Source organism: Vidua macroura, chromosome 17 (genome assembly GCF_024509145.1).
Source record: "Vidua macroura isolate BioBank_ID:100142 chromosome 17, ASM2450914v1, whole genome shotgun sequence".
NCBI classification, from domain to species: Eukaryota; Metazoa; Chordata; class Aves; order Passeriformes; family Viduidae; genus Vidua; species Vidua macroura.
Genome location: NC_071587.1, coordinates 307,673 through 315,346, shown reverse-complemented (window position 1 = coordinate 315,346; position 7,674 = coordinate 307,673). Strand labels below are relative to the sequence as shown.

At 51.6% G+C, this 7,674-nt stretch overlaps 1 long non-coding RNA gene across 1 annotated transcript; it reads right to left on the bottom strand.

Annotated features, from left to right (window-relative positions):
• Window positions 1-5,068: 5,068 nt before the first annotated feature.
• LOC128815942 (uncharacterized) lies at window positions 5,069-7,012 on the bottom strand. The gene is made up of 5 exons (XR_008439752.1): window positions 6,960-7,012; window positions 6,801-6,872; window positions 6,617-6,715; window positions 5,877-6,042; window positions 5,069-5,347 (listed from the first exon to the last, which is right to left on the bottom strand). It is a non-coding gene; the product is annotated as an uncharacterized LOC128815942 (long non-coding RNA).
• Window positions 7,013-7,674: the final 662 nt, after the last annotated feature.

Sequence of the window (7,674 nt, the reverse complement as noted above, 5' to 3'; positions counted from 1 at the left end):
ACAGTGATGCTACCGGACAAGCAAATTTGCTGCAGTTCAGTGTTCAAAGAAATCCAACCTGATGAAGGTTTGGCTTTGGCCTTGAGGCTTTGCTCTTTGTGTGAGCCCTGTTCTGGATTGATTCCCACTCAGTCTTGGAGCCAGTTTTGGGTGAAGGCTCATCCCGGCCCTGACCCTTGGCAGTTCTGGGCTCAAAGGGACCACCAAGGCTGCACTGCACATGACTGGGGTTCAGGGCTCCATTATCAAAGGGCTTTGAGAAGTTTAAATTACTGTATTTTTACTATTTGGTTTTCTTTATGGCATTCATTCACTTTTTTTACGCTTAGTTTAAAAAAAAACAAACTTCTTTTCCAGTGCTTTTCAGTTATTTGATATAGTGAATGATGGCATAATTATCCCATGGCTGAATGAGAAAATTGTAAGTACTACAAAATGAAATAATATTTACACACTCATGTCTTTCACATGAAGCTTATGTTGGTTTGATGTGACCAACAGAAGAGTTTTGCTCTGCTTTTAATTCAAACAAGAAGCAGAGCTGGAACCTGTTGAGAAGAGTCTCTTCACTTCATAGCTAAAGCAAACTGCCAGCGTTCTTTTTTCCAGCTCTGGACAGGAAGATAAAAATCTCTCAGCAGAAAATACTCGAGTGAAGTAACTGATATAAATTAGGGACTTGTCTGTTTGCTCCCTAAGCCCTGAGTTCCTCAGAGCTGCAGCTCCCTGCTCTCTCTGCAGACAGAGGCTGGCTGTGGATGACAGTCACGTGTCTGGCCTGGTGCACACCAGGTGCACACACGAGCTGAGGGATCATCCCTGCACACCCCATCCTGGAAGAACCGAGGTCATTGATGAATCTGACACGGTTTTATGGCATGGCAGCAAAAGAAGGCAACAGAAAGGCTACAATTGGTACCATTCCAACCACTTGACATTTTGCCATGTGTAATGGAGATAGGAACTACAAGTTTCCTATTCATGCACAATTTGCTGCCTGAGAGCACTCTGTTCTCAAATCACAGGGGCTTGCAGGTCTGTGTCTGAGATGACTTTAAAAACAAAAACAACCTTTATGTGCAACACCTGTGTATCAAAGCTTCACAATACAAATCACCAGCTGATTTCTGCTGTTAAGTGCATGAAAAAAAAACCCAAAAAGCAAAAGCAAAATTGTGACCAAATAAAACAGGCAAACACAACAACCACCAAGAAAACAACAAAACCAACACAAACATCCCCACAAATCCAGAAAAAGATAAAAATCAGGTGAAGGAAGCAGAGATCCAAGAGCAACAAATGGGCAGAGGAACTACAGGAAGGACAGATCATAAGAAAGGAGAGATAAGAAGTGGCTATGGCATCAAACTAGCCAGGGGATCTGAGATACTGTTCTCACCCTTCCGAAAACAATCTGACATAAAAATGAACAGAAAATAAATTATGATGACTGTGATAATGGGAGTCTGCATGTTTAGCTTTAATATATCCATTGTGTGTGAGTTGTGTTTTCCTTGTTAAGTCACATCATCTGGCAAGGGTTTGTTTCTGTGCAAAGAAAAACACTGCAGTGGAAAAGGAGGCCGGCTGGGAAAACATTAAAAGCAAGAGCTAAGAATAAAGTACCTTTTTTTAATATGTTGTTTGGTTGGTTTGCTGGTTGTTCATGGGTTTTTTGTCTGTCTTTGAAAGCAGCCCCTTGGATGTTAATGCACGCAACAAGTCCTTTGTAAAGGGCTGTCTTTGCAAAAAACCTGCCAGTTCTGTGATGCAAGACAGAAACAGCTTCCCTTGGGCTACACCCAGGATGTCATAAATAAATTCACTTTCAAAGGTGGAGTTCTTAATGGTTAATTATTACAGTAAGTTTTTTTGGATTCTTAATGAATATAATGAGTTGTTATACAATTAATGTGATAAGTTATTACGTTGAATGTACAGTTGTTTAAGTGTATGCATATGGCTACTAAACAGAGAAAGGGGGGTAGTAATAAGGTGCAAGAGTAAGAATCTTCTAGAAAAGTGACATCATAGGGCGATGACAGCAACTGGAACTACGATTGGGAAACGAGCCACCCAATAAGTTTGCTGTGTTCCAAAATGATTGGTCAGGACTGCACCATCTTATAGAGCGATCAGCGACCAAGAAAAGGATGGTTGGCAAGAGGATCCAAAGCGCACCAATCGAGCACCCCCAAGAGACTTTAAAAAATCCCTGGGTGCAGAGCAGCCGGGCTCTTTCGAGGGCACCTCGTGTCCGCAGGAGCACCTTGTCACACAGTGCTGTTAGAGCTACCTCTGGCTTGTGGCGCAGGCCCCAGGCTTACCCTGAGGCCTCGGCCTCTGTTGTTCTAAGTTTTAATAAACAGGCACATTTTTTATAAAAGTCATCAGCCTCCTTTTAATTTCATTTTGCCTGTTTACCACAAGGAGGCCCAGCAGCTCCTTGCTGAGGGCCCATTACATGCAAGAACTGGCACTCAGAATATTAAATCAATTAAAAAGAAAAGGATGGGGGAAGGCAGCAGTGAGGTGGCCTCAAAGGTTCAACTCTGCACTCTGCATTTGTCACCAACATTAGCCAAGTTCCTGTGCTTGTTTTCCTGGAGAATTTGTAGTCAACAGAGCTTCAACGCCTTTGATCAGATCACTTTAAGAGCAGCTCAGCTCTGGGTCAGTCATTGAGACCTGAGCACGGACTGGGGTCCAGCCAACAAAAGAACATTAGCTGCAGACCACCCACCCAGCTTTTCTTATTAATGAGCACAAAGCCTTTATTTTAATTATTTATTTATTAAACAGAGGGATGTTGGGAGGGTTTTTGCACCATCAGGCCGAGGCACAAGGCTCTGCATCCTCCCAAGGAGCAGAGCCAGCCCCCTTGAGTGCCAGAAGGCGCGGCCTCACTTGTAGCCCCACCCCCCGTGCCTCCTGTGCCCCAGGGCACGGCCCTGGCTGTAAATGTCTTGGGCTGCAGCACAGGGCCAGGGCGGAGCTCAGCAGCCTCATCAGAGCCCAGGGCCGCGGCCCTTCCCTGCCGGGGCCCTCGCCTGGCCCGGCCCAGCCCTGGCCCGGCCCGGCCCGGCCCGGCCTGAGTAGCCTGGAATGGCCCCAGGGGATGGGCTTGGACCAGCCGCTGTGCCCACAGCCTTTTGGGCCCACGGGTTTGCAAGAGGCTTTCTCCCAGCTTTGCAAAACCTTGGCCAAGTGTCCCTTTGCTGTGCTGAGAAGAGTAAAAAAACCCCTCACATTTAGCCTGATGCACAGCTCATGAGGGATCCCAGCACACCTTAAGAGAGGCCAGAAATACTCCTGTGTGCCTCATGAGGCATCCCTGTGTCATGAATGAATTCAGTAAAACTTACATATTTGTTGTGCCCCCATGTTCATTCCAATTGTACTCCCCTTGTTATTTCTCCCACTGTGGATGCCTCTCCCTGTTCATTCCAGTTGTACCCTGGTTGTAATACACCCCCTGTTTGCTGCTTCTATATGCCTCCCCATGTCCCTTCCAACTGTACCCTTGTTGTAATACCCCCCTGGTTGTTATATGCTTCCCCATGTTCACTAAGGTTGTATAATACCCCCCTGTTACTGTTATGAATGAATTCAGTGCATATTTGTTGTGCCCCCATGTTCATTCCAATTGTACCCCCATTGTTATGTCTCCCACTGTGGATGTCTCTCCCTGTTCATTCCAGTTGTGCCCTGGTTGTAATACACCCCCTGTTTGCTGCTTCTATATGTCTCCCCATGTCCCTTCTAACTGTACCCTTGTTGTAATACCCCCCCTGGTTGTTATATGCTCCCCTATGTTCACTGGTGTTGCATAATACCCCCCTGTTACCCCTTGTTAAATCCTTTTATTGTTACCCTCATTCAGTCCCTCGGGCATTGCCTTCGCTGCTCCCAAAATGGCGGCCAGAAACAACCTCGGCAGTATGCAAATGAGGTGAAGCAGAACAGAATCCACCAAAAGGGCCTAAAAATACCAAAATAACGTGGAAACTCGAGGAACCAAGTGACTGGACCTAGTGGGAAGAGTCCTCCCATGCCATCAATCGAATTCTGGAGGTCACCACCACCTGAAAGTAGCCAGACCGAGATGAGGACCCTAGTCTACGAACCACTAATCATCTTCCTAGGCACGCCCTCGAGGATGGAAGCCCCAGTTCTGCTGTGAAGCACAACTGTTCACCTCCTCCTCTGCGTCGCCGAAGGGAGCAGCGACGGTGTGCGCGACCCCTCGGGCCCCCACCCAGAGCTGATCACCTAAATAAAGGCCTTTTCAAAGGAGCTGGTCTCCTGGCCCTTAATTTACATCAGTTACCCCTTGTTGAATCCCTTTATTGTTACCCTCATTCAGTCCCTCGGGTATTGCCTCCGCTGCTCCCAAAATGGCGGCCGGAAACAGCCTCGGCAATATGCAAATGAAGGAAAGCAGAACAGAATCCACCAAAAGGCCTGGAAACACCAAACCAACGTGGAAATTCGAGGAACCAAGTGACTAGACCTAGTGGGAAGAGTCCCCCACACCATCAATCAAGTTTTGGAGGTCACCACCACCTGAAGGTAGCCAGACCAAGATGAGGACCCTAGTCTACGAGCCAGGAGACGTCTTCCTAGGCACGCCCTCGAGGACGGAAGCCCCAGTTCTGCTGTGAAGCAAAACTGTTCACCTCCTCCTCTGCGTCGCCGAAGGGAGCAGCGGCGGTGTGCGCAAACCCTCAGGCCCCCACCCAGAGCTGATCACCTAATAAAGGCCTTTTCAAAGGAGCTGGTCCCTGGCCCTTAATTTACAACACCTGCACACCACAGCAGAGACCCCAAAATATCCCTGTGTGCCTCTTGAAGTCCAGGCCCAGATGATCCCACTGGAGGAAATGTGCCCTCAGCCCAGGGACGCTCAGCATGGGCTCCCCCAGCCCCTCGGGGCCCTGCCGCTGCTCACAGCAGCCCCTGCCTGGCTCCTGCCTGCCCTCACCGTGGGCATCCACGGCTGCTCCTGGGCACGGAGCTCAGCCAGTGCTGGTGCCGGTTGGGCTTTGCTGGTGGTACCACCCGGACATATCTATGACAACTCTATTTTTTTATTTGAACATAAAATGTGGGCCAAGCCCTGCCCTGGCAGACGAGGCCTGCCCACCTTTAGTCGTAGTTGGGGAACAGGACCAGGGGGCTCAGGGGTGGAGGGTCTTGTTCTGGAGGGGTGAGTTTGGGGAAGGGCTCAAGAGGGTGCTGCAGCTGTGGCAGGGCAGATGGGGACAGAAGTGAAGAGCTGGGAAGACGGGTGAAGTTCTCTTTGCCAGAGTTGTTAGGCTTGTCTTCTGAAGATGGGCAGGAGCACCTTTGGAGAGAGGAGTGGCTGAGGCCCCCAGCTGCCAGTGGCACACTGGGGCCCTCCTGCACAGCAGGGCCCAGAGCTGGCAAGGCTCCCCAGCCCAGCTGGAGCTGCTGGCACACCTTGGCCCAGCTGGACAGCTGCCCCTCAAGGCCCTGGCGAGCAGGGGATGGCTCTGGGCAGGCTCCCTGGCCAGGAGCGGGCCCCAGAGCACGACTGCCTTTCAAGGGCAACCTCGTCCCTGCTCTTTCTCCTCCCCACCTTGCTCTGCCTCTGCCCTGTGTCACTGGGGCTGGTCTTGGCCAGGCAGCCTCAGTGGGAGCCAGCACTGGCTGCAGCCCCAGCAGGCCCCCCAGGACAAGGCCCAGCAATTAAGAGGCCAATGAAAGCACTGGGCAGCAGCAGAACCCTCAGCAGAGTTCTTTGGACAACCACAGACTGGCCACAACTCCACTGCAGCCTCACTGGGAATGTTCCCTGACTATCAGCAGCATTAAAGGAAGCTGTTTGAGGTCGAGATCAGCAAAACACTCACCATTTTCTCTTCCAACAATACCAGATTCCAGCAGAGCAAATCATCAGGCAAAGTGCTGCGCCAACTACAATGGCCATCAACTTAACCAAACAAGGTGTTCCCCAGCAGAAAACTCTTCTCATGCTTTTCCAGGTCTTGTCAGCATGTGTTGAGGTGCCAGCTGCATCTGTGGGAGCAATGGGGAGCGTGAGCCCGTGCTGTGCTCCACTGCTGAGCTGGCAGCACTGTGCAGACAGACAAGAGGTCCTTGATCTCTGTTTCCCCCAGAGCTGGGGCCTGCAGGCACATTGCCGCCCCTTGGCACAGGACTGTCCAGTACTCAAACCCCTGAGCCTGCATGCCATAATTCCTCTGTGCTGTGCTGTCCTGCTCCAAGCAATACTTGTCAAAGGGTGGATAAAGACAAGGAAATAGGATTTTGGAGCTGCTCCAGGGCCCTCCCTCCTGCAAACAGCTGCCTCTCTGCATCAACCCAGAGACCGGGAATTTGCAGGGGATCTCAGGCCCGTGGTGCAGTTTGGGCTCCCTGTCAGCTGCTGCCAAATGCCTTCCTGCAGAGGCTGGGGAGAAGCTGCAGCCAGGCCAGGCTGGGAAAGAGCCCTGCAGGCCGTGAAAGCAGCAGCGGGGCAGCCAGGCTGCCATGCATCCCTTCCCGCTGTGCCGGGCATGGTGTGTCCAGATGTGCAGAGAATGCCCCCAGCTGCTTAGTCCCAGGAGAAGGCTGAGGGAAATGCAGCCACCACGGCATCTCTCCACATCCCTCAATGTCTTCTCCATGTGTTTGGATGCCTCCAGGGACTTACTGTCTCCTGTAGGTTTGTTCTTCCCTCTCGGAGGACCTTAAGAGATGTGTTTGCATTTCAGAGGGATGGATCTCACAAACCAGGGCTCAGCCTGTGGGGTCAGCAGGGACACACTACTCACCCCTGCGATGGGAGCTTGGCTTGTGTGCAGCAACCCGGAAAGGAGCCTGAAAAGTCTTCCCTGCAGACACACCTGTAACTCAACAGGCACAGGAGCTTCTGTCACCTGCTTCCTGCCAGGTTGCCAATGATTATTCTCTTAGGAACATTGACAGCATACCTGCAGGAGGCTTAAGAGGCTGGAAATCTGCATGGAGCCAAGCTGCTGGAGAAACCTTAATGGCATGCTCATCTAGAAGGGAGCACAGATGAGAACCATTTCCTGGTGTGCTGGGATCCCCCTGTGCCTTTGGGAACTGGGCACGGCAAGGGGTTCGGGTATGGCCGTGGGAGCCTCATGTGAATGGCCATGGCCAAAGCTGCACAGGGGCCTGGGGAGCTCTGGGCTGGCTCCTGGTCGCTCTCCACACTTTTGGTAGGCCCTGTGCAACATCCCTGGGAGGGCAGCTGGAGCAGCCCAGGGCCCTGGGGCTCTCTCCCTCCCACACAGGAGACCCTCACTAAATCCTTGGGGAAAACTGCAGCAGGCAGTGCTACAACTATGCCTCTCAACCTCCATTCCTCCTTCTGCTGGGAAACTCCCCCAACCCGAGGGGAAATAGCCACTCCCTCTCAGGACACACTGGAGCCTTGCTCCTGCCCTCAGCCCTTTCCCCACCATGGGCACCCTGTGCAGTCTCTCCCGGGTTGTGGGATGTGTCTCCCACCGAGGGACCCAGCAGGACTGCTCAGTACCCGAGTACCCTGATCCTGCTCGGGATAATTCCTCTGGGCTGTGCCGATCTTGTCCGGGCTGTGCCCGCACTGCCAAGCAGCAGAGAGGGTAGCTCAAGCCTCAGCAGGGCTCAGGCCCAGAGACACAGCAATTACCTCCA